This window comes from Petromyzon marinus, chromosome 64, assembly GCF_048934315.1.
Source record: "Petromyzon marinus isolate PM22_M1 ecotype Great Lakes invasive population chromosome 64, UKy_Petmar_22M1.pri1.0, whole genome shotgun sequence".
NCBI classification, from domain to species: domain Eukaryota; kingdom Metazoa; phylum Chordata; class Hyperoartia; order Petromyzontiformes; family Petromyzontidae; genus Petromyzon; species Petromyzon marinus.
In genome coordinates, this window is record NC_133730.1 from 6,334,507 (window position 1) to 6,361,723 (window position 27,217).

Sequence of the window (27,217 nt, forward strand, 5' to 3'; positions counted from 1 at the left end):
TGCACAGGTCCTTCGCCTTTAGGGGTCATCCATTTAGTACGTACGCAGAAAATCTGTCAAAACCACTCTGAAGTTGGGTTAAAACCCCCCTCCCCCGCTCCGTGCGTACGTACTAAATGGACGGCCTCTTACCGCTGCATCGCACACACCCCCCACCCCCATCCTTTGGTTCTTAAATATTTAAAGAAATGTTAATAACTACATATGGCTTGATGACAAAGTTGTAACTTAAGCTCCGTGTTTTCAATTGTTTACCTTCCAAAACAATATCTGGCCGTCTCGCACCCCCCAGAAAGGGCATCTCGCACCCCCAGGCTAAGAAGAACCACTACTGCTCTAAAAAGTCTCAATCCCATCGGCCCCCCACCCCCCCCCCCCCCATCTGGGCATCCCTCAATTCGGATCATAACCAGGGAGGCATAGCAGTTCAAACTCAATCTTTTGAACCGAGATAGCACTTTAAAAAAGGCACGCACACAATATTCAAACTTGTCACTTTTATTAATTACACAGCGTTACATATTTGTTAACGTTTACTCACGGGGGGGGGGGTCCATACACTTGCAAGCAATGCCTAGAAATACTTACCATGGACGGGAAGGTGCCACGCACTTAGACGGACCTGGGTGGAGACATTATACCCAGCACAAACAAGACTGGCCCCTCTCCTACTTTGACAAAGCCTCTTGGTGGTGGTAAGATTGAGGGGTTCCGTTCCCGCCCTCCCAGAAACCAAACTCTAAATTTCACATTGGGGTGGTCAAAGCCTAGAGATAGCCGGCGTCGTCAGGAGCTAGGCGGAGTAGCGAGTGGATCATCGTATTCGTGGGTCGGGTACGTCTTGGTTCTGGATGAACCATAACCAGGTCGTGTCGCACACCTACACCACCTGGGAGAGGTTTTGTTTATTTCCCCATTTGTAGAATCCACTGGTATAAAAAAAACATTTAATTCGTGCCCAGTCACCCGTGCAAGGGGGGGAGGGGGGGGGACGCCAAAAGACGGCGTGCAAAAGACCGGCCAAAAATATAAAGCTCATCGCGGCAGTGTCTCGAGTTACAAGATCTTACACGTATGTGGAGGGCCTCCCCCCCATCCCACCAGAAATTGGCCCACAAGCAAGCAACTTGCAGGGCTGCGCCTTTAACCGTTACACAACCACCGAGTTGGGGAGCGACTCACAATCCGCCTTATAAACACGCGCGGTGTTCACACGAAAACGCGGTTCCCTTCCGTGGGAGGGAACACGCCCCATTCAAGACATAAACAGGAGGTTGATTTCTCTACTCTTTGGTTCTATTCGGTAAAGTCACGTAACAAACAAAAATTTCCGACGTTTCGGCCACAACACAGGTGAAGGGACAGCACGGTCCCTTCACCTGACGAAGGCCACTTGTGTTGTGGCCGAAACGTCGTGAATTTTTTGTTGTTGTTTGTTACGTGACTTTACCGAATAGAACCAAAGAGTATGGATCCTTGCAGTCACGAAAGCTTTAAATCTAGGGGATTTCTCCGACAACCATGACTGCTCGCGCCTGATGCTGCTGCTGGTTGTTATAATTACTGGCGAAACGTCAAGGTACCCAAATTGTAAATGTCGGAGTGGGTGAACTCACCGACACGCGTAATTGGTGTGCTCAAGTAGTACTCGATTGGTGTTACACATCTCCAACAGCCGGCGGGGGCTGTGCCGAGCAACGAATTGGCTCGGGTTTGTTTACTTGACCAACTCCTTACCAAATTGGCTGGTTGAGCGACACATTTACGCGAATCCCAAGTAGGGGGGAAAAAAAACCACCTCAACTTTTTCCACAACCCCGTTAAAAAAAAGGCGGTAAAACTCGCGCACCGCGTTATAACCACGCGGCTTTGACGGCGAACTACTTTCAGCTTATAGGAATAGGTTTTAACCTTTTAACTGGCACAAAAACTGACACCTTTATTCAAGGCATCATATGTTTGTAATAACCGCAACACAAGCAGTCAAAATGCAAACAAAAAAAAGACAACTCTGATAATAACATGCACCGTCCTTGAATTTGATTGGTCCACACCCGAGACGGCTTTCTTTAGAGCCCTTAGTCTCCACTGGTGTTGGACCAGAAGACGCCAAAAGGCGTACAACTCAAAAACAGCGTACTATCAGACAGTGCCAATATTATTATCAGAGTTGTCTTTTTTGTTTGCATTTTGACTGCTTGTGTTGTGGTTATTGCAAACATGATGCCTTGAATAAAGGTCAGTTTTTGTGCCAGTTAAAAGGGTAAAACCTATTCCTATATCTTGTTACTGGCAAAGGTCTCAATGTAAATGCTCAACCCGAGCCCTCAATACTCCTCTGAGTTGTCTTTTTTTGTTTGCATTTTGACCGCTTGTGTTGTGGTTATTGCAAACATGATGCCTACTCCTATATCTTGTTACTGGCAAAGGAGGTCTCACAATGTACTTTCAGCTTGCGCGGTACCCGGGTGATGCGGAGTGATTTCAGTGACGGCGGCGTAACCCTCGGGAGGCATTTCGTCCAGCCGTTTCACTGCTGCGCGGAGTAGTTGGGCGGTGTTGGTTGGGTGCACATCAACTCGACAAACGTGATCGTTGGTACATTATAATTAATATTTTGTTTCCACCCCCCCCCCCCTACCTAACCTCGGGCACTTTCAGGAACGGATCCAACTACCGCGTTCAACGGAGGCCTCGCCGTTTAACAGAGGTCAGAATTTCCCGAGAGCAGTGGGGGGGGGGGGGAGGGGGGAGAGAGCACGGTAATCTGTAACCGAATTAAAAAACGAGGCATTTTTTTCGCGTTCGGTTTTCAAATTCGGCTGAACACAAACAAAACAAATCTTTACTTTAAGAGCCACGCGACGCGACTCCAAGACGGCGGGGGGTGGTGGCGGTCCTTATTAATACATAACGGTCAGAGAAGACCGTCCTGGACAAAACAATAATCCGACGCGATTTGCTCGACCCCACCCACGTTCCCGCCCCCCGTAGCAAAAACTTTCGGCATCGTCGTGAAATCCCTGAACAACAAAGCAATGATCGTCTACGCAACGTGCGATTCACGCACGCTCGCTCGGCTCGCCGCCGCCGTGTAAGGTTCGCGAGAAAGTTCCAAATACGTACAAGTTCCCCGGGGGAGGGGAGGGCGAGAGAGAGAGAGTTTGCCGTCGTGCCAAGCCACCGCAGATAGACCGAGACGAGTGCAATGCTCGATGGGAAAGTCAAAGCACTTGCTCAAGTCTCGGCCTCTCTGTGGCGGCAAAAGTCCTTTGCAGAGGAGGAGGGGAGGAGTAAAAGCGGGAATTAGCAAACCCACGACACAACTTGCTAAATGCAAATGTTCTGTAAGCATGAAGCCTTTAGTAAAAAAAAAACTATCGGCGTGGAAAAAAATGGCCGCAATTATCATCGTCACACGTGGTTAATTAAACCGAAAAGTCACGAATATTTACAAAAAAATTTGTTTGTTAGAGCAGGTGGTCACAAGATAATTTAGACAAACCTTCCAATGCCTCACAAAAAAACCCTCGCTACCCCCCCCTTAACGTCCATCGCTTCCGTCAGCCAATTTCCGGCAAGCCGTTGCAATCAGACACGGACGTTCCGAGTCTCATCATCATCCAAGGCGTTCAGGAAACTCTTATTTCGAGGACAACGGTTAATAAGGTTGGTCTCCGTCAGCACCACAATTTGGCTTTTCATCTCTGGTTGTAGACCTCTGGGCAACCTTCTTAAAGGGCCCTGTCTCACCATCAGTGTTTTGCGGACCAGAGAATGAAAAAAGGCAACTCGTACAAACACAACGCAAGTGTCAGAGCATGTATAGCTTGGGTCGAGCATTCTCTATCTACGAGACCTTTTTTTGCCAAAACCAATACCATGAAAAATAGGTTCAACTCTTTCTGAAAATAAAAACAGGTGTTAAGATATTCACACAACCGAAGCAAGACAACTTTTTTTGCAGTGAATCAAGTCTGCAATAACCGCAGTACTCTTTTGGCGAAAAACCATGCCAAACAAGCATGCTCAGATAATGTTTTCGTTGCATTTGAATCCGATTGGCCTATACCAGGGACAAAAAAACGTGTTCATGGCCTTGTCTCACCAAGTAACAAGGGGAATTGGCCAGAGAACGCCAATAATTGTTACAGATGACAGTAGTGCACCTGCTTATATTGGACGCCTGTAATATTGCTGCTCTATTGGACGATTCGTCACGCTTAAGAGCTACAAACGCAGCGACGCTTGCATCGCCTCTGTAACCGGTCCATTGCATCTGCCGCGCGCGTGCGTTCAAGTCAAGTCTAAAAACAAAGGGGGGCTCGACCCCCCCCCCCTCCTCCTCCCCCCCCCAACAATCAGCCCACCTCCGACTAACACGCGTCAGTGGCCATCGTCCCGTGCGAATTAAATTCAACGCAAGTACGCACACCAACTAAAAATGTACCCCCCCCCCCACGCCCCACCGATGTCACCACCATAAGACATTCACCACTGTTGTTGTTGTTATCATAACACTCATCATCGTAATAATAATAATCATCATCATTATCCCACGCTATTCTTCTACCGACACGTCTAGCCGTAAACGTACAACCCCCACCAGCCAGTCACCCCACCCCCACGTGCGTCTCTCGCAGCACATACAGGCCGGGACAAGTGCAATACAGGACCCAGTGGCAGCGTATTGACGCGCCTGCCCCAGCCTGGGTGGACTGCGCCACTGTGGAAATAAATGGGGGGGGGGGGGGGTGGCGGGCTAACACAAAGCAGTCTCCATTGGTGGGAGGGGGGGGGGGGAATACAATAACCCCCCCCCACTACCGTGATTTGGTTGAGGCGATCCAAGGTTCCGATCGTGGCAAGGATGACAGAAAAACGACGGTTGGGTGCGGGGGAAGGAGCGAGAAACCCCTCCCCCATCAAAAAACAAATGTACGGCGAACCTAAAGCAGCCACATTCAGTTTTGCATGGATTTGCACAGCAGGTCGGAGGGAAGATGCGAGCCGAGGCTGACTGCAAACCCTGCAAAACTAATCGTAGCGCTCAGCTCCTTTTTTTTGTTGTTGTTGTTGTTGAAAATAATGAAGAACATAACCACGCGGCAGGAAGACTTAACAATACTTCACTATTTGTATAGTCACCAGGTAGCCCACCACCCCCCCCCACCCATTCCCTACCAACCAATGGAGCTATGCAGCTCTCTTTTCAGAAGCGACCATGGTCCATCGGCAAATCAAGAGTCCAACCAACTGGGCGGGCATAAATCGCGCGGCAATTACAACATCGGCCAGACACTAAACAAAAACGCACGTTTCTTCTAAAAAAACAAAACGTGGGAGGGGACCTGGACAAAAAAAATGCACGCGCCCAAGGAGGAGCAAGACATGCAGAATCTGAATACAACAGATGTCAGGGGTCGGGATCGAACCCACGCCCTCCTGCTATACCACCAGGCGAGGTAGTCGACACCGCCACGGTGGCACGCAAGACGCCCCGAGGATCAGACGAAGCAGTGTGTGGCAGGGTTTTTAAAACAGGGGGGGGGGGGGGGGGGGGAATTGTTTGGGTTCTCTCCAACACACAACCGGTGCGTGCTGAACTCGGTCACGAATAAATAGCACGTTTAGTTTAAGTGACAAAACCTTTACCTGGAATTAAAAAAACACAATTAGGTTTTCACCCATTTCTGGCAATAAAACAGGTGTTAAGATGGTTCAAACTACAAATAAAACCTTTAGCAAGAAATCAAGCTGCTGCATTCACCACACACAGCACTTGTGGTGAACATGCAAACAAACGTTACTAATTGGCCGTGTCCGGGTGATGGTGGCTGGTTCAATGCCACATTTTACGTGACCCGACCGAGAATGAAAACTTGATGGATAATGGTTATTAAAGCCTACGTGTAAAAAAAAAACAGGTCTCTTACATTTCCGCCCCCAACACAATGCAGTGAAATGTTTTCAAAGTAAGAATTTTATTTTTTTACAACCGAGCGATGCCACGCGATTGAGTGGTTTATTATTTGCCGGGTTGTTGCGCGCGATGCCCGGGAGCGAAAGTTTAAACAAAAAAAAGTGGGGACACTTTTCGTAATCGTCACTACGACAGGGGGCCAACTTTTATCTTTGTTTGTAACGCACGAGCAAACACTGTCGATTTCGGATAAGTTGGCGTCTCAACGCGTCAACGGAACCGCGATGATCCTTCACAGCCCGGCCCACGCCTGCAATGCCGGGCCAATTGCGAAAAAAATATCACCTTTATTTACGGAGCGATTTTACACAACCAGGGTGGTGCTGCAAGGGACATTCTAAGACCCTGGCTGACGAGAGGATCCAACTCTACGGATTGGTGGAGGCGAGTTAAAGCCCGACCAGGGTTCGTGTCCAACGTTCGTTACCGATGTGCGCGCGAGGCCGAGTCTCGCTACGCCCACAGATATTTTTTTGGTTGCTTGTCAACCAAACGACACCACTTTGTTGTTTACGCGTCTGGAGTCCATCGCCATCCCCTCATACGCTTAATTTAACCCAGGAATGTCCAGCACCAAGAGCAATTTTTGAGAAATCGGTCATTTTTCAGGAGCCGCACCGCGTGTGGTGGGGACTACGAGACTTCAGGCTACTTTATGAAGTCACCAAGCAGCCGTACTTTTAAAGAGCCGGGCACGCGGCTCTGGAGACACAGGATTGTTTGCCTTATCGCAGAGCTAACACCAACATCCACCCCCACCCACCCCTTGCTGGACAAGACGACTTACAGGGGTGGGGGTGTCTCCCGTAAGTCTCGATTCATAGCGGGGGACAATAACTAATTCATATTTTGTTTTCTCTTTCCCGCAGGCCCAAGATGTCCGAGTAAGGAAGAACGTGTCCAGATTATTCGTGAACAATGGAGGACGCATTGAGCACGTTCTGCGATTAAAAGCGTTATTTGCCTTCGTATCAATTTTTTTTTCCTCTACGTGTAGCGCCCGAGCAGGTTAGTACATCGGGCCTCAAGAAGATTCGCCCGCCCTCGACCGATACAAAACAATTGCGTTCACGAGTCTGCATGCAGCAGGTGGTACACACGCAAGGCGACTAATTTAAAACCACCAACATCTCCCTAATAAACACCACCACCGCCGCCGTGAAAAGAAACCCCCTAAGGTGACATTTTACATAACCAGGGCTTTCATCGTAAGTCAATTTATATATACCTTCGTAACAATACATACAGAATCAGAATGTATTTATACTGGAAGAATCCGATGAGCTATAAAGCTCTTTCACAGATGCCGGGGCGGATAAGAATGTTACAAACCATATATACACACACAGGGGCTCGTCTGCTTACGAACGAGTTAGGTTCCAGAGGTCTGTCGATTTGTTCGCAAGTCCAACTTTATACTCCTGTCGATTCCAAACATGTTGTACGGCATGTTACACTAAACAGAGGGCATGGCTTTAAAAAAAAGTTGTATAATCCCATGTAGATGCCACTGGTTCTTCACGTTCTGCAGATGTTGATTCCACCGGTGCCATCTATTGCGCGGCAATTGAACTTACGACTCTTGGCCCGAACAGGCAACTGGACATACGGACAGGGTTTCTTTCGCATCTCTGAAAAAGTTCGCAAATCGAATGTTCATAAGTAGAGGAGTCCCCGGTACCTTCTTCCCTTGTCGACAGCAGCTGTTAGCAAGGACAGGACCGTGCAACCTCGTACCGATTTTACGAATACTAATAAAAAAACTCAACTCTTTCAGCAACACCTCCAAGAGCCATCGACTCAAAGGGTCCGCTCGCGGTTCTTCGCAGCGTTTTCCCGTCGTCACTGCTGCCAGGCCAGGGTGAAACAACCCTCCACTCCCTCCCTCCGCCAAGGTGGGGGACGGAGCGATGTCGGAGTCTATGACCTCCCAGGCGCTGCAAGTGCTCACAATGCAGTAGTCGCATCAAGGGAGCCTACCTGCACTATCAGCACTTTGGCGCCTGGCGAGGCAACTTCCGTGGACAGCGAGCGGGCGGTAGGCAGGGGGGGTGGGTGTTCGTCGTCAACAAAAACAACAAAACCGCGATATTTAAAGACTGCGCGTGGAACCCGAAAGCGGCGAGTGGGTGTTCCGTTTCTTTCAGAAGGGAATTAAGTGGATGGTTTTATTAAAAAAAACACCGAGTTAGGAGGCTTTCGCGACCAATATTATCCCAGAGGTTTTTGGGTTAGATCGCCACACCACCCCGACACGGCCAATTAGTAAGGCTCAGTCACGTAAACAAACCATGACAATTTCGTTACGAGCACAGCAACCCCGGTGTGGAGAAAAAAACCCGAATTGTAAATGTTGTGGATTTACTCTCCAACACACACCCGTGTGCCGAGCCAGTAACGAATTGGATTTTTTTTATTTTACGCGACAAACGTCGCTAATTGGCTGTGTCCAGTGGTGGCGAGTTTAACGACACATTTACGCGATCAAACCCCGCCACCACCCCCCCAAAAAAACTATAATGAAAGTGGTACCCTTTGCTTCTTTCGGTACAGTCACGTAGGTGTAAAATAAATTATTTTATACCTACGTGACTTTCCCGCGTATGGATCCCTGCAGTCGCGAAAACTTCAAAATCTAGATTGAATGCAAGTGGTGTCAAAGCAATGGTTCCGTACGCCGTGAACGTTTATCAAACATACAATGGGGAGAGGGGGGAGGGGGATGGGTTGCGCGACTCGTATTGAAATCCACCTCTGCATAACGGCGAGGACCAATGTTCTGGATGCCACGGCCAAGACAAGCGCGGTTGGCTACGTACGGCGCCAAAGTAGTTTAATGAACACACACGACCCTCGGGGACAGATCGTGGCGGCGAGCTGCATAGTCGCTGTGCAGAGACCTACAAAAGGGCTGTCCCCCTGGCACTATTCCACCAGCTGTCTCCGGGATTCCCCTGGTGGGTTGGTGGAGGAATCGTGAAACCCACGTGGATTCTCACGCAGATCCCCTATAGGTCTCGTGTCTACAACAGACGAATTCACAAGCTATACCGCACATCTTTTACTTCTAGCACATGGCAGGGGGGGGGGGGTCTGCAACCAAAATACCAAAGGAGATATTTCTTCTCAAACTTAGACGAAAATAATTATTTTAACTGACAATGCACGGAATACTAAAAAAAAAAATTCTACCAGGCAAGGCCTGCAGAGCTATATGGCTCTTTCAGTCGTGGCCTGGCCATCACAAACCATAGCTCGGCAAAGTGGCATTTAATCCATCATGTTGACATTGATAGCAGTCAAATACAATGACCCATCACGAATACTCAACACGAAGCACTGCTTAAGGATCTGTGTGGTGCGTCGGAGCTGCAGTGTGCAACCGCCACGCTGTTCTTAGACCATTGAGAAATAAAACTGTCATGGGATAAGTATAGAATTATTTCCAAAACTCAAGACAAAATTCAAAAGCCGGGACTCTACTTACGAATTAGTTCGGTTCCCGGCGTCTGTTCGCAAGTACTTCACTTCTGTCGACTCCATACATGTTGTATGGCGCGTACACTAAACACGCAGGGGTTTTAAAAGGTGTACATTCTCCTGTAGATGCCACTGGTTCTTCGCGTTCTGCAGCTGTGCACGCCACCACCGCATCGACTGCACGGCGCTTGAACTTGCGACCCTCGGTCCGAACAGGCAACCGGACGTACACAGGTTTTTTTCGCATCTCTGAAAGTTCGTAAGTCGAATATTCGTATAGTCCCTGTACCCATATTATTGAAATCGGCGATTTGCCCCCAATCTAAGCTACTCGGTAGTGCACCGTTCATTTCGGTTGATCATTTTTTCTCCACGTCTCCATGTTGGGCGCACTGGCCCAACATGGAGCAGCTCCCAGCCCTGGAGTCTCTGCTGTAAAATTTCCACACGACGATCAGCCACCATTTGTGGCCAGGTCACTTCTACAAAGTGACTTATGCAGCTCTTTGGGCCTCACCAGGTAGAACGATGTTTAAATAGTTTCACTCGCCGCGTGGAATAGATCACCGCGCCGCTAGAGGGCACCAGAGCGCAAGGAGACATCGCGGCAACGCCAGTGGACCACTTTCAACTGGCGCGAACTAAAAAAATAAAAGTTTCCAAACCGATGCTGTAAAGACTCGAAGCGCACCCCAGCAAAGCAAGACGTGTGTTGTGTGGTGCGTGTGGAGTATTCGTTTTAACAAGACGGACAATATCCCCACCAGCACCATCGTGGATGGGGGGAAAACAAAAAAAAGATCCTCTAAGGGTGGCATTCAAGCAGCGTTTGTGCTAGAGCGGTTCCCTCCATCAGGGAACGATATTTTTACACCGCTCGGATTGTGCACCGTTATAACGCGTTCGGAGCGGAGCAACAGTGAACACGGCACCGTACCCACAGCTCTTTGTCCAGCCATCTCACCGTGCGCACTGTGCAGCGTAGCTCAAACTTCGGCGTTAACATTTATTTACGGAGACAATAATTTCGCTCGACGCGGCACTCCTGAGGAACGCATCAATCGAGGACTCGGCTGTACACTCTCACTTAGCGGCACGCTTCATTGTATACGGGGATGCAGACCTCCCCCCACCACCCCCCTCACGTGAAGAGGGTTGGTGAACAGTTGTGTTGGTGTGGGGGCGGGAGCAATGATGCTCCATGCTGTTAGTATTTTTTTTTTACACGGTACCCTCAGCTTTGCGTAGGTTTGCACAGCAATGTCCAACAAAACGCGGTGCTAAACACGCAAAACTGCGGAGACCGGCAATGAAGAAGAACGTCTTGGGGGAGAAATTGGGCCTCGCTTATTTGGAGGCGCACAAAACAAAAAAATCCACACCACGTTAACAATGTTGCTGCCCCCGGGCAACTCAAACCGTCCCCCCCCCCACTTCGAGCTTGGAAGGCAGAAAGATCTTCATAAAGTCTTGCGTGCAGACGGGAATCCACCCGTCTCTCGGCGAGACGCACGGAGGCCAAAATGCAAATGGAGTAGGCAGACGGCAGTGATCACTACCTACCACTATTTGCACTTTTCCCCCGCGCGCTCATTCACGGACAGGGCGGCGTTTCGTCTCGGCCGAGAATCTTGCAGGCCACAAAAAAACCGGACGGGATTTGGATTTGACAACACAAGTCCGTGACGATGGTGCGCGACAGATTTAGTTTAAAAAAAAAAATCGTAACCACACACTCCATCCCCCCGTAACCCCCAACGGCCAAATGCCGTGGTCAGAGAATCATCATCATCATCATCGATCAACAAGATCCATGCGGTCAGAGCGCTCGACAAAATTTGCGGGTAGAGTTCAAACGCTAAGGTCCACGCAACAAAAAAAAGAGAAAAGCTACGCTAACAAAAAGGTCTCTTTTGCTCAAAATTGGCAAATGGGATTGGTGCAAGTAATGTGTCGAGTTGCACCGGAGCAGTGAAGGGAACCTCCAGGGTGGAGCCAGTGTCGTCAAAACAATGCCGGTTAATCCTGGATGCGTGGAGAAACTGATTTTCGCACCGTACGTAGTAGCCAACTGTCACCACGGTCAACATGACTCATTATGAAATAGCTTTTACGATTTCCTGGCAATAAAAACAGGTGTTAAGATGTTCAGACAAATTAAACCTTTTGCAAGGAATAAGGGTTCGCATTATCGACACGTACTTGGTGAATATGCAAACAAACATGCTCTGATAATATATGCATTGTCTTTTAAAATGATTGGCCTACAAAAAGGAACAATTTTGTAACATCTTTACGATATACTTAGTTCTTTCGGTAAAGTCACGTTGAAGGGAAACAACAAAATAATAAAATATATAAAACAATAAAAATTCTCACGACGTTTCGACCATAACACAAACGGTCGTCTTCAGGTGTGTTGGGTTTGTCGTGAGAACTTTTTTTATTGTTTATATATATTTTATTATTTTGTTGTTTCCCTTCAACGTGACTTTACCGAAAGAACTAAGAATATTAATGACTGCAGTCACGAAAAGCTTTAAATCAAAATCTTCACGATAATTGTTTCACAATAACCGATGTACACGTTGACGCTTGTGACGATGACGGACGAACCGCCACCGAGAGGGTTTTTGAACTTCCCAAAACATTTGCAGCCGACGCGACAAGACGGGCGCGACACGACGCCGGCACAAACAAAAAAACAACCCCACACAGAATCAGCAAGTCCACAGGTTGAAAATAAAATAAAATAATAAAAACCATGGGGGACAAACAATTCCTACGACCACAAAGCGCGGTGGTAAAAAAAAAATGCCAAAAATTATTGCAAAGCGGCGGTGAAATAAAAAAACAATGACAAAGGGCATAAAAGCCATGCTGGAGGGAAGGTGATGCATGGGAAGGGGTGGGTTGGGGGGGGGTCAACAAGGCAAGAATCCAGACAAAGACATCTTCGAAGGTCAAGCAAGACTAGCCCATAACCACGTCGATCTTAAGGGGAGACAACCCCCAAAATAAGTAGTTTAAAGTTGTTTAATTTTATTTTTTTTTTAAATTAGTCACATGCCCACGTGGCTCTGTCTGGGTCAAGTTGTCCCGTTTGTTAAGCGAACGAGAGAAAGGACGAAGGTACGGCCGCTTGACCAAGTTTGTTCGCTCGGAAAGTGGGGGGGGGGGAGGTGGGGAGAATCTTGGATGTAGTATCCACTTGTGGGGGGGGGGGGGCACCACGGAGTGTTACACCGCTTCCCTTGGGAATACCGAATTCTCAGTCTCATTGCAGAGAAGACAGCCCAGTAGCACGAATGGGATCAAATTGGTTAACATTTTAATAAATACACAAAACCACGAGTTGTCGACACCACCACCACGATGTGGCCATGGCAGCACGCCTGACAACCCAAATCTTTCCCCCCCCAACCCCCTAACCCTAGCCACCCAAATGACGTTTCAAAACTCAAGAATCTCCTGTCCAAAATACAAGCCCAGATTAAATGCATCGCGCCGGAAGTTCGCCTTTCAGGGTTGTGTGTGGAATACGACCCGGCAAACACAAACGATAGCTCAACGGCAAAGTAGTGGCTGATCAGCGGGCCAAATAGTCCGGAAACACGCAATGTCGATTCTAAAAATGTGGCGAGGGAAAAAAACCGGGAGGGGACCCGGTGAGAAAAAGCACAGGTAGCGAGAGACGTGCAAAGTCCCAATATAGAGCAGGCATCGTCGGGAGTCTGGATCAAACCCATGATTCTCCTGTATACCAGGCGAGGGAATTAACATCAGCCACCACGAAGCTAAACGCGGCTCCCCTGGCGCCAGAGACAAGTCGGAGGGGGGGGGGGGTCAAGAAACTCGATTAAGGAAATGGCCTCGAAAAATAATAAAACGGTCTTGCAACCAAATCTGGATGTCTGGAGCACTTTGCGCGCACGCACACACACACACACACACCTCACCACGCGCGAGACGGAGGAGGCCGGTGGCCAGCGAGGGGCACACGGTGGGGCGTGGAGGCGGCGGAGAGGGGATGGGGAAAGGGCAGCAAAGCAGCGAGCGTGACCTCTTGTGGGTAAAGGAGCACATAGAGCAGTAGCATTTACGCAGCGGAACTATCTGCACTAGATGCACCTTAGCACAAGCAAGCACAGGGTTCAGCCAGGGCGGGCAGGCGGAAGCGGTAGTATCGCAGGATGCTCGTACACACACGCGGCACGGCGCGGCGCGCGGCAGGGCACGCACACAAAGATCCACCTGCTAAGCCTCCAACGGGCTCGGCGAGTTAGCGCCGACGAAAGATGGCGACGCGAGGGGGCGGGCAGGCGGCAGTCGCACCCCCGACCACCTTCGTTTCCCCCCCCCCCGAGCGGCGGTGTTTCACGCAGCACACCCAAGATACTCACCGAGGCCGAGTCGAGCCAAGGGGGTATCAAATCGAGTCGGGTAAATCGTAGAGTCGGGCGCGAGCGGAGGAATCGAACTCGGGGCCGGCCAGGTTCGTAGTGACGTGCGTCAAACAAATACACCACCGCACGTGCGCAAGTACCCCCCCCCCCCCCCCCCATAGGCCAGACTCGCATTAAACAACGGGCAAATGCAGAGTGCTGTCGATACAAGCACAGATTATACTTGGTCGAGCAGCAGTGCATTTTGCGGACTGTTTCAGGTTTGTCAAAACAAGCACAGCGGGGGCACCCTGGGTAATAACCAGGGTGGGGCACGCGACGGTGGCTAAAGATATGTTATAACTACCTCGCTTGCTATACAGGAGGTCGTGGTTTCGAAGCCAATCCCAACGCCTGTTAATTTGGAGTTTGTATGTTCTCCGTGGCCACGTGGATTTCTCTCCGGATCCGCCACTTTTTTATGCCCCCCCCCGCCTCCGCATGTGGAATCAACATCACACGTTTTAGGAGTATTTGGCACCTATAAATGTCCACGTGACAAGCCACTTCGTCGAGCTATCATTTGCGATGGACAGGTCGCTTCTGAAAAAAACGACAGCTCAGTTGGTCCTTACCTGGTAAAATAAAAAAAGTTTCGTTTTTAGTCAAAGCGCTATATAGCAAGGCTAAAACCAAATTAGCTTTTAAGTATCAATTAAGGGCAGTAAAGAACATGGGTCTGCAAGAGGACAGCAACTATGCCCATCCAACCGGTGCCAAATCTTGTGCATTAGATCGAGTACATGCGTACTTAAGTTCAGATAACACTAGCCACAGGTTTACCAAAACTGTAGCGTAGTGCATCAACCAACGTGCCAAACCACTCCATACCAAACCCTCAATCATTCACTGTTATTGCTGATGGGGGGAGGGGAGGGGGGGGGTGTCAGTGAAACCCATCAAAACGTGGCACAGGTAAATCAAAATCTCTCGGTAAAACACCCGAGTCGATTTCGACTCTTCTTCTCAAAGGCTCCAACAGCTGCTGCAAGCACCCCAAGGTGTGGACGAGAGTTGTTGGGGGGGGGAGGGCCCCCCCCCCCCACCCACGTTGTCTGCACCGGCACCTGAAAATGAAAAACAAAAAAAACACCCTATGAAAAAATAAGCAGACGTTTACCCTTTCTGGCAATGAAACAGGATGTGTTAAGATGCTCAAACAACAAATAGAGAAACCTTTGGCCAAGGAATCATAACTGCGTTAACCACACAAGTACTTGTGAACACGCAAACCAAACATGCACTGATAATATATGCATTGTCCTTTAAACTGATTTGGCCTACAGAGACAGCTTTCTTCAGGGTGAGCTGCTACATGGGACCTTTTTTGCCAGTATCAAAGAATGAAAAAAATGTAATAGGTTTTAAACTATGAGACCTCCCTTTGCCAGTAGCAAGATATAGTAATAGGTTTTTACCCTTTTATCTGACACCAAAACTGACACCTCTATACAAGGGATCATGTTTGCAATAACCACAAGAAAAGCCGTCTCGGGTATGGACCAATCAATTTCAAGGCCAGTGCCAATATCATTATCAGAGTTCTCTTTTTGTTTGCATTTTGACTGCTTGTATTGTGGTAATTGCAAACATGATCCATTGTATAAAGGTGTCAGTTTTGGTGCCAGATAAGGGTAAAAACTTATTACTAGGTTTTAAACGGATTTATTTTTTTTACCTATTCTTATTTCTTTATACTTTGATACTGGCAAAAAAGGTCGCAATTTGAAGACACCATCCTGCCCCCGCAGGCCCACGTTTATAATTTGGCAAAACACGGGAAAGTTACACAACATGGAAAGTCCCTCGCGCAGTGTCCAAAAACTACACGCGTCTCGCGATAATTAAATTCTTCCGCTAGGGAAGACTTTCGCACAACGTGCACCGCTATAAAGCGCGTTTTCTGCGCGGTCGACGACAAACTACTTTAAGCGGCACGGCTGAGCGACACAGTAATGCAGTGGGCGGCGTACCCTCCCGTCATTCTTCTCGCCATCTCACTACAACGAGGCGTGCCTAGAGGTACGTCGTTATCTCGCCAGACTATCATCAACTACATCACAAGGGGCGAAATAATTTTTGCTCGACGCGGCACCGTTCAGGAACACACACACAATCTGCCGACATGTTAAACGAGGACTCTGCTGTAGGCGAGGATTCTGCTGCCGTGGTGTAAGGGTTAGGAACGCTGGACCTGCAATAATACAGAGTTCAGGAGGGGGGAGGTGTGGCAAATCTCCCAGTCGCGGCAGTTGAAATGGTCATTGACTGGCCAGCATTGAAGGGTAGGCTAATTGTCTCGCCAACTTTCTCTGGTGGGGGCTCTTGCACTTAAGACAGATGTTAAATACCTTGCCTGGTATGCAGGAGGCCGTGGGTTCGATGCCGACCCTTATGCCTGCTGTGTATTTGCAGTTTGCGTGTCTCTCCCAGTGGTCACGTGGATTTTTCTCTGGGTCCTCCTGTTCCCCCCCCCGCCCCTCCTCACCACATTTCAAATCAACATCACGCATTAAGAGCATTTGGCCTGCTGTAAATTTCTCGCGCAATAAACCACTTTGGTCGAGCTATCATTTGAGATAGCTCTTTCAGATGCGACCTGGCTACATAGCTCAACGGGGTTGACCTGGTTAAATAAAAATAGTTTAAAAAAGTGCCGTGAGCCAGAGAATGAGGAACTGCAGCTTAGGCCTTTTTTTTACAGGCGAGGTTGTAGCTTCCTTGATTTAACAAAAAAAAACGGGGTCCAGTCTCTGCTGCTCCTAAAGTACCGCAACACCTCCCGAGTGACTTCGGGTCCTGCGTCCCAGACGCGACGACGAATATCCAAACCGTGTAAATCAAAGCGACTTACGGGGTAGTCGTGGGTAGCGATTGGCAAAAAGCCGAGAGGCGACGGATAACGGGAAAGGACGTACCACGATGCCATCGGCAACGGGAGCGTGTGGTTGAGGCGATGCTAAAAACCGGGTCGCGGCATTTGCAATAAAGTGACGACGCATTTGCGAAACGACGTAAAATTAGGGTATTAATGTTATTGGAAGTCCCTTCCCCCCCCCCAGCATTCCATGGGCTACCGACTGTCTGACACAAGAGGCCAAGCCCAGACACCGCTTTATTCTGCCACATCTAAGAATACAATACAAATTATACGACGCCTTTCAGGGAGAATCTCAAAGCGCTGTACAAGAGACTGCAAACTTAATTAAAACACCCTCAATACTAAGCTAAAAAAAAAACACGCAGATTGGTAAAAACGCCAAGCCATTTTGTAGATATGCCTATCTTTTGTGGATTGTCCGTGCGTGCGGTTGCATTTAGAGACACCATGTAAATTCTGTTTCCACCTTACCCCACACAATGCGCTTGTAGGAATATATTATTCACGATTCATGCAAATTCTAGGGAAACATTACCTTCGGGGCTATCGAGACAAACCAGACAGCACCAACACGGGACGATTTAACCAAATCGCGATCACACAATGCTGCTGCGAATCACGTTGACGTGCAAATCATGGCACGCCTCCTAACTTCACCCAACCTCGCATAGAAAGCCATCGCACGACCCAAGGCAACCCCCACAACCTTGCAATCATCCCCACCCACACAGGAAGGTCTCGCCAAAAGTTCTATCACGACTTCCCGACAACGTAGAACTCGACGCCCCCCCACCAACAAGTTTCATTCAGGTATACGCCAAGCCATTTTTGAGAGTCAATTCTTCGCCATGCTGGTCAGTGGTTTGTGAAAGCGGCGGGGCAGGGGGGGGGGACGACTTAGTCAAAATAACTACTAACATTACTCGTTGGTTATTTCGGTAAAGTCACGTAGGTATAAAATTAAATTAAATAAATCACGACGTTTCGATTGCAACACAAGCAAATCATCAGATGGGAAAACCACGGCAAGAATTTTTTATTCATTTCACATCTACGTGACTTTACCGAAAGAACCAAAGAGTACGGATCCCTGCAGTCACGAAAACATCGAGATTGAACCATTAACATTTGTCAGGTGCACTCCATCCGTAGATGCCAATGCACTTCCTTCAGCAACCAACTCGTGCAAAGTTAGCACAGAAACCATTCCCGCGCCTCCGATTGGCACGGTTGGCTACGTACGAGGAGTGAAAGTTCAACTTGCGTGCATGGCAGTTTTAACCTCTTCAGCTCAAACTGTAGTCTTCCCCTCAGTCTCATGATTTATGGATGTCAGAATGAGAATCTTAATCCGATGAGCTACAAAGCTCTTTCACAGATGCGAGAGCACCATGGACGCCAAGTGTGGCTGCAAATAATGTTTGCGAGGCATAGGAATGCTGTAACTGTACACAATGCCACTATAATCGTACAATTGTACAAGAACATCAAGCAGTGCGAGGATGGCCCCTAATCCAGCAGCTGTCATGACCACGTCATTGGGTACTTGCAATCTTTAACACAAGTTTAAGCGAGACTAATTGGAGTAGGGTAAATATTATTTCAGAACGGTAAAAATACAAATTGACAAGTCTTTCAAGTATGAGATATATTGGTTGTAACATCAGATGCACTTGAAGATAAAGAATACGGTAAACTCCAAATTTTAAACAAAATAGACACGTTATATATTGACACTTGATGGGGGTTTACTCGCGCGACAATAGGGTCATTTGTGATCAATAGATTTCTAGTAAATGCCGACAGCTAATGGAGGAAGATGCCAAAAGGAATAAAATTCTTAACCAAAGACCAAAATTGTAACCGACCCAACTATAGGGTGAGAATCAGTCTATGTCCAACAGAGACCCACTTACAAAACTATCTACACAGACACCCCTATGTGCCCGCATACAAAAGTTCCCCCAGTATAGTGGCGGTGTAGCGGTTAACGTGCTGCGCTATGAACCCGGCCACCCGAGTTAGATTCTAGCTCGCAGCCAACACCGGTAAATATTCTTATCCGAACTGGCCATAGGCCGACTCGGCCTCAAATGAGTACCTGGTGCGATGTGTAACCACCGCTGGAGAGACAAAGGCGGCTGGGCATGGTGCTGCCCAAAGCCACGCCCCCTCGTGTGCTGCGTCGGCCTTCATTGGGTGCTCGCTAACTGTACTTGCTTCAACCTGTATGCAATTATACCTTGCACATCTCCCCCCATATGGCCTTTAACAAACGGTAGGGAAGGGTTTGCGAGCGCCTACCAGCGGGCATGAACGGCGCACAAGAGTGGTGTGGCAAGGACCACCACCACGCCCAGCCACATCTCCCATGTCTACACATTTCATTCCCTTTTCTTATTCTTACCAGGCAAGGCCCACCGAGCGACATAGCGGTTTTTCAGAAGCGACCCGACACGGCCGCAAAATCGGCCCAAGCGGACGATCTTGTAGAAATTCACAGCAGCCAAATAATCTTTAAACCCAAGTCGATTCTCAAGGGGGAAAAAAAAAAACGGAGGACCCAGAGGAAAACCCCCACGACCACAGCGAGACGCACGCAAGCTCCAAAATAAGGAGGCGTCAGTTGGAATTGAGCCCACAACCTCCTGTATACCAGGAAAGGTAGTTAACATTGAGCCACAACGGCACCATCATACTAGGCAACGATTTTAAGGTCATTGACGCGAGGCTCCGAAAACAGTTTAGAAAATGACTCCACAGTTGCCAACCAGCCGTTTAAACCACAGCAGGGAATCAAACTCGGGCGATGGTGGTTCTAAGCACAACAATGTCAAAACTACTTGCAGCACAACCACCTTCCCGTCCCCGCCCCCCCCATCGCCGGGTAAAAAGTTAGCCAGCGCCTTCGCTAAAAGTCGGTAAGCACGTACCCCCCCCCCCTCCTCTACCCGCGTGCACTGGCTCAAAAAAACGTAAACATGCGCCAACACACGCTCACTCTTGTTATGACAGTCCACCACAGTTCATATCGCAGGTGCTCAAATAACAGCATATCTTAAACAAAAAAACTTAGGAGAGGCATAGCCGTTGCTATGTAATATTTTTTTTACACTCCCACTTGCGAGCAACAATTGCACCCCCCCCCCCACCTCTTCCAGCAACTTCTACGAATGATCCCACAAGCCGAAAAAAACCATCGACAATCTCAGATCTCAAGGTATTGTAGTTCGGGTTGCAGTGCTTTGAATGGGCGACCACCATTAACCAACACGGTTATGCTATGGGAGGTGGGATGTGGGAGGCTTTCCTTTGGGGCGGTGGATATGCAACAGAGGGCACTGCGGCAAAAAGTGTGTCCTATTTGTATTGTTCACCCGACGCTCACACAATCGGTGTGGACGTTCAGCAGTAACGTTAGCGTCCGCGTAAAATAGCCGGGGCCGAACTGTGATCATCCACATAACGAATTAAATAAACGCACCAACTGAAATGACAGCGACGAAAGAAAGCAGGGAGCAGTAATGGTCAAGATGAACTTAAAAAAAAACTTGCTAAAAACATTGATATTTTTTTTCGCACGTTAGGCCATTCCCCATTGGGCTGTCATTACATCGGATCAATTGGCGTTTAAATTAAAATTGATTTGAAGTCTCCGCAGATGATCTCCTTTGCCACACATGCTACGGTTTTTCCACCCTCCACATTTAGAATCAACACCACGCATTTTAGAGTATTTGGCTGCTACGCATTTCCACACAAGCCGCCAATTCAATGAGCCATCATGTGTGATAAGTCAGGTAGCTTCTGAAAAAAAAAGCTGTCTAGCTCAGTGGGCCTTACCTGGTGAAAGTCTTATTTAAGAACCCCAAGATACGACCAACCATAACGTACGATGTCCAAGCACCATACCACAGGCACAAACACGCATTCGATTTTTAGCACGCATCAATTCGGGTCGGTAAAGAACAGGACAGGAACTATGCCCATCCACCTTTGTCTTTCCACCAGTGCCGATGTTGGCACACATTTTGGCTGCGATAAATTTTCCACATGACAAGCCACCCACACCTTCACCGAGCCATCGTTTGCGATAGCCAAATCGCTCCTGGAAGAAAAAGAACAATATTATTGCTCAGTGGGCCTTACCTCGTAAAATATATTGTTTTAAACGCATTAAAACAGTTCCGTTTAAGTTTTGCACAAAAAAGTTGACAGGAAACCAGAACAAATAGCGGGCCGGAGAGATTGAGCGAAGGGGAGGAGGAAAAAAAGCCAACAATGAGAAGAAAAGGCTCTTGAAAAACAGGGGCATGCGCCCTGCCCATCCCCCAACAGAGCCATGTGGCTCTAAGACTCCCCCCCCACCTCCCGCCTCAATAACAAAACCCCTCGGTGTCTCTGCATTATACGCTTCATTATTATTAAAACCAAAAACGTTTAAAACTATTCGATTTTTTTTTTAACCAGGTAAGCCCCCCCCCCACTACGCAATGTAGCTCATTTGTCAGAAGCGACGCTGGCAAGTGGTAGCTCAACAAAGTGGCTTTTCAGCATCGTGTGGAAATTTACAGCATCCAAATGTACACCCTAAAAAAAGCGCATGATGTTGATACTTAAAATGTGGAGGGGGAAAAACCGGAGGATCCGGAAAAAAAGACGCGCGTCCACGGGGACACGCAAACTCCAAACACACACGAGTAAGGGTCGTGGATCGAACCCACGACGACTTCCGGTGTAACAGGCGAGGTAGTCGACATGGCCAGCGGCGCTCCTAAGTTGCAGGCAGGTCTCAATCTGTTATTAATAGTCATTTCCCGAACCGCCGCCGTTAACGCATCTACAAGGACAAAAGACTCACACCCCCATAATCACCTTTAGACTGCGAGCAAACACCTCTGAAGGCCGAGTTGCTGGTGTTTACACCGCACCAATTATTCATTTGGAGGTTGATGTCGACCTAGGGAAGGCACGGGACCGGTTACAAAAACAACAACAAAATCGCCACTGGTGTTGGCCGTGAAGCAGCAATGGAACCTCGCGTCACCGGGTTCGCAGTGCGCTAACCGTCACATACTTTCGGTTCAGTGTTACCGAATGCGTAGAGTTTGACATGCCAAGGGCTTTCACGACCAATATCATCAATCGGCCGAAAAAGGATTTCTCCACAACTCCTCTCGCCTGATGGCGCTCGTTGTCATCGCTGGCGAAACGTCAGGGACTCAAATTTTAAATGTTGCGTGTCAGGTGGTGGCGGGTTTAACTACACATTGACGCGATCTAACACAAAAACCTTTGTTACGAATGCGTAAAGCGTGCTTATATATACGACACAACCCAGTTTCATCTTCTTTGGTTCTTTCGGTAAAGTCACGTAGAATGAGAATAAAATAATAAAATAAAACAACCACATTTATTATTTTATTCTCATTCTACGCGACTTACCGAAAGAACCAAAGAAGATGAATCCTTGCGGTCACGAAAGCTTTAAATCGAAAACTACCCAGTTTGTTCAAATGCAGGTGGTCCATGACATCGGTAGTAGTTGCGGTATAATAGCCCGATGGCACATCAACTGAAAGTGGGAGGTAAGTATGCACAACCCTTTAAATGGATCGCCGATTTCTTCATTTTATAAAACTCAACAACGGTCATTCTTAATGTCGTGAGCAAAAAAACTAGAGCTGGGGCTACGTTTTGTGTTTTTACGATTACACTGGAATTATCGAAGGGTTAATAGACTGCACGAATTCACCCTGGATTTGTGGCGTGGTGTTCTAGGGGCTCCCCAACTCGAATGTAATTTTAGCAGTAATTTGGCTCTAATATGTTTTAGTAGCAATGTCTTAAAAGAGATAGCCATGCAATTGATTATATTGTCCTGCCCATTGTTATACACGTGCATCTTTAATACCTACAAAGCTTGTGTTAAGTTCTGATGAGAAATGTATTTTGTATAAAAAAAAAACCCATCATAAGCCTACTTTGAGACCAACAAAACAATTAAGCTCATGCTTATCAGTTTTATAACAGCTATACATTTAGGTTATTTATGTATTCACATTTACAACAGTGCCAGATCACACTGCACGTATCATACGCACCATTCAATTACACGGCTCAAACAAAGTTAACTGCCCGCCAATAAAAATAAAACGTTCGCCACACAAAAAACCTAGGAACACATTGGTACGGGTTATTTTTTTTTGTATCGTTACTCCAATCTATTGCCGGAGGAAGGGCATCCCCGTCAACTATACCACACGTTTCAACAGTATTAAAGCGCGCATATTAGCCGGTAATTACAACGTATTTCTTGAAACTTAACTTTCGGGTGAGCGTGCAGTGGGAGCACAACAGACGCCCAAAAACGACTTCTGAGGCATATACCAGCAAGCACTAGAAACTATTCGCATACATTAATGGGTCAATCACTGAAAAGGTGGTGGGGCTCTTCCCAAATCATATTATTAGGGGCGTAACTTGAATCCATTAAAGACAAAAACCGTGCCAACCGTTTTCTACACAACCAGGTCCATTAACAAGATCCACCAATGATTTGCAGATATTTATTACAGCTCTATAGTTATGATCGTATAATTTACCAGCATCACTATGCCACTCTGTTGCTGGTATTCACCACTTTGGTCAGAGCGAGCTGGAGCGATTAGTATTAAGACCGTGGCGTGAACCATGATTTGGAATCGAACATGCGACTACGGGGTTCGGAACAGTGCGCGAATATCCGCGCCTCCGCTAACTAAACTAAAACAATTTGCAACAATTAATAATGGTGTAAGAGACGCATTTAATATTTACGTAGAATTTTTTTTTAGTTTAAACAATCAAATTTTTATCTCAGTAATTTTATTTTTTTACTCCAGAGGGGAGGGACATTCAGATGACACTAATCACTAACATTGGATAAGACTCGCCCAGATACGAAATCAAAAATGAAAAAGTGTAAATGCTCAAAAAGCTTACACGGTCTGGTGTTCAGTTCAACAGCTGTAGCAAACGCGTGTAACAAACTAATACTACGTTAATGCATTAACACACTAAGGTACTATTAAGCGGTTAAACACGTTGCGTGTTCAATCAAGTTTGTTTAGTCTGGCTCACATTGCTGAGGAAATCCTATGCGGGTAACGGAGTGCATTTGCCGGAAGACCACAGATACAACACTGGTCAACTCTTAAATCATTGGTCAATAAGAGTATTACAATGGAACTTAATCACTGCGCGCCAAATGTCACGTATACTGTATAGGATTTAAAACCTGCAGTATATACTAAATACAGGCGGGAGTTCCATTGCAACAATAGCAATGCGAATTAACACCCGATGACCCTGTAATAAATTACACGTGATTTTTAGCTAGTTTGAGCTACGTATTGCGAACCAGTCAAGCGTTCTATTCTACAAGAATTAAATGATCCGCTTTGCAATTCCCATTTGTCCAATGTCTCGCAAGCGCTTACCGAATTGCATTGCTATCCGTCCCGAATCAACGATGAATATTAAATAGCAAGCATTATAACGATACCATAAAACAATAAAACGTTACAAAAATAAGCTTAGTATTATAACGCATTAACTTAGATGACACTGGTCCATTAAATAGTAGTAACCTACACACTGACCCATGAACTTCCATAGTAGTTTTTTTTCTCAAATATCCATGAACGGGCGTCTTTGTCGAACCTATTTGTGTTAGTCTGGGTGCTGATTAACGTTATCGCCATACATCTGTAAGAATCAGTTATCGATCGACGTCATTAATGTCCGAGGAGGTGAAATGCTCTACATTGTATTCGCATTACTAAAAGAAAATTAAAACAAAGGCCTTCATACAAATAACCTTACATGCGCGCACGCGTAACATTGTAAATCACTCTGATCAGAAAATTCAACATCCCCCACAAGTAGGTATTCATCATTATCGACACACTTAAAACAACGTTTTGTCGCATCTGAAATAATTTACAAACCCCCAAGCGGGAGTAAGTCTGCAACTTCAAAAACTACAGTACTGTAGCACTAGTCAGTATCGCGCCACTTTACACGATAGAAAAAAATAACTGCACATCTAAACTTAAAAAAAACATGTAACCACCATCAGATGACCGATTCTACACACACTATTTAATCGCGCGTAAACATTGGGAGCTATTAAACTAATCTTATTACCTGTCATCATCTTTGTTTAAGGGATTCCGAGCGATTGTTGAGTCGCATCATTATCTGTGCTCCGTTGTAAGAACAGAAGATTCGCCGACAAACTTCAAAAACAAGAGTAACGGATTACACAAAACCACGAAAACTAAAACTGGAAGTAACATATATCCACTTTGAATTAAAACACAACCCCGAAGGCTCAATTTTATATTATTTTTTTTCAAACTACAATGACAGCGGTAACAGCACCGTCAGCGCACGTCCCAAAAAAAAAAATCCATCTCTTTCACAAACAACCAACAAGCATTTACTCGCTACCGCTCACCTAAACACCAATTTCGCAACGCTGTATAATAATAACACTCCTCTGTGCGCGAGCGATTGTCACTTGAAAAGTCTACAAATCTGCGTTCACCCCCCCACCCACCCCAATCTTTGTGCCCGCGAGCGGGCGCCGCAAATCGTAACAAAAACACGAGCACGTGTGCGGCCTGGCGCAGGCTTCATCTAAGCAGACAACCAAAACAACAATAAGGTCGCGCCTAAAGCAACCCCGAATTCCGCTTCGCGCGCGCTCTCGTTCGCAAACATTCGCGCGCGGTTAGTTCAATAAGCTATTTATAGTCACTTGGACTGTGGAAGAGTAAGGAAAGGTGAGCGAAGGGGGAGGGGGGGGTGGTGTAAGGTTGACTCTTACACGAGGCGCGCGTGCCATGCCTCCCCGGAGCACGCGGCTGGGACGGCGGCAGCGCGGACAGGCGAGACCGAGGCTTCATGCAAGACCCCGCGAGGCCTACCCGAAAACCCACCTCCTTATCAACAACTCTTAGGAGATTAAGAAAAAAAACACCACAAAGCCAAATTTCCTGGCGCTACGAACAAAAACACGAACGTGAAAAATAACGCAAATATTTCACGAACTAAAAAAATCCAACATTTAAATCAACGCAATTTTAAAAAACAGCGGAGCGCTGAGGTAAACTTATTTTGGAAAAAAAACACACACTTGGATGCCCCATCCCCCCCCACCCCGCAAACTCTTGCTTAAGATTTCTCACTATAAAAAAAAACAGCTGCGGTATTTTTTTTTACTCGAGTTTCATTTAAAAAAAAGTTAAAACTCCCTCGGACGTCGTGCGAAGGAGTTGAAAGGCGCCAGAGAGCGCGCGCGCGCGCGCGCACCACCACCCACCTCAGGGAGACGCGCGCGCGCCACTCGTTATAAAAATGGCGCGAACTGCGGGGGGGGAAAGAGGCGTGGGTGGACGAGGAGGGGGGGGGGGTGGACGAGGGGGGCGGACGGTCGCGTCACGTGACCGCTCCCTCAAAAGCCCCCCCCCGCCCCCGCGACTCACAAAACAATTCGCGTCGCTAGAATTCCTACCAAGCATGGGCGGGGTGGGGGGCTCGCGCTTGCGCGGTCACAGCGGCCGGTGGTGGGCCGCTCTTGTTTATGATGAAGCAGAACAATCAACGGCGGAGTCGCCACACCCCCCTCCCCGTTCCTCCGTGGGACAATTACCCCCCACCCACCAACCAACCAACCCTCCATCCACCTTCCACGTGACCGCGCGCCTTCATTTGAAATCGGCAACGCCTCGCGCTCCTTATATAGGCAGTGAAGGGGGGGGGGCGATGGGGGGGCGGAGCCTCGCGCGCCCCGCGCTCCATGTATGGGCAACAGGAAACGGGGGAGGTCAGTCCACGCCCCCTAATTATTCGCCTCGATGCCCCTCCGCGCTCCTTACATGGGCAACAGGAAACGGGCGGTCACGTGGGAGTCCTCGATGTTTGCAAACATTCGAATTGCGACCACACCAAGGGGGCCCACGTTGTGTAGCTGCTCACCCCGAGATATATAAAAATGCCCTGATAGTGGCATTGTCTTTGTGCTGCTCGCCTTGTATCGTCCTCTGGTCTGACACTGTTTGAGACTGGACCCAAAAGAAAGCTGTTTTTTTTTTGGTGTGGACCAATCAGTTTCAAAGACAATGCATCAAACACTACCAGAGCATAATTTTGATTTAAAGCTTTCGTGACTGCAGTAATTCATATTCTTAGTTTTTTCGGTAAAGTCACGTTGAAGAGAAACAACAAAATAATAAAATATATAAAACAATAAAAAAATTCTCACGACGTTTCGACCATAACTCAAACGGTCGCACCTGAAGACGACCGTTTGAGTTATGGTCGAAACGTCGTGAGAATTTTTTATTGTTTTATATATATTTTATTATTTTGTTGTTTCTC

At 47.5% G+C, this 27,217-nt stretch overlaps 2 long non-coding RNA genes across 2 annotated transcripts in view; both read right to left on the reverse strand.

Moving 5' to 3' along the window:
- Window positions 1-482: 482 nt before the first annotated feature.
- Window positions 483-27,217, reverse strand: part of LOC142906416 (uncharacterized) — a 28,530-nt gene continuing 1,795 nt past the window's right edge. The window contains exon 2 of the long non-coding RNA XR_012930230.1: window positions 483-1,911. This is a non-coding gene — a long non-coding RNA (uncharacterized LOC142906416). The remainder of the gene's footprint in view (window positions 1,912-27,217) is intronic.
- Window positions 14,542-26,244, reverse strand: LOC142906414 (uncharacterized). Its single transcript, XR_012930229.1, has 2 exons — window positions 21,665-26,244; window positions 14,542-14,975 (listed from the first exon to the last, which is right to left on the reverse strand). It is a non-coding gene; the product is annotated as an uncharacterized LOC142906414 (long non-coding RNA).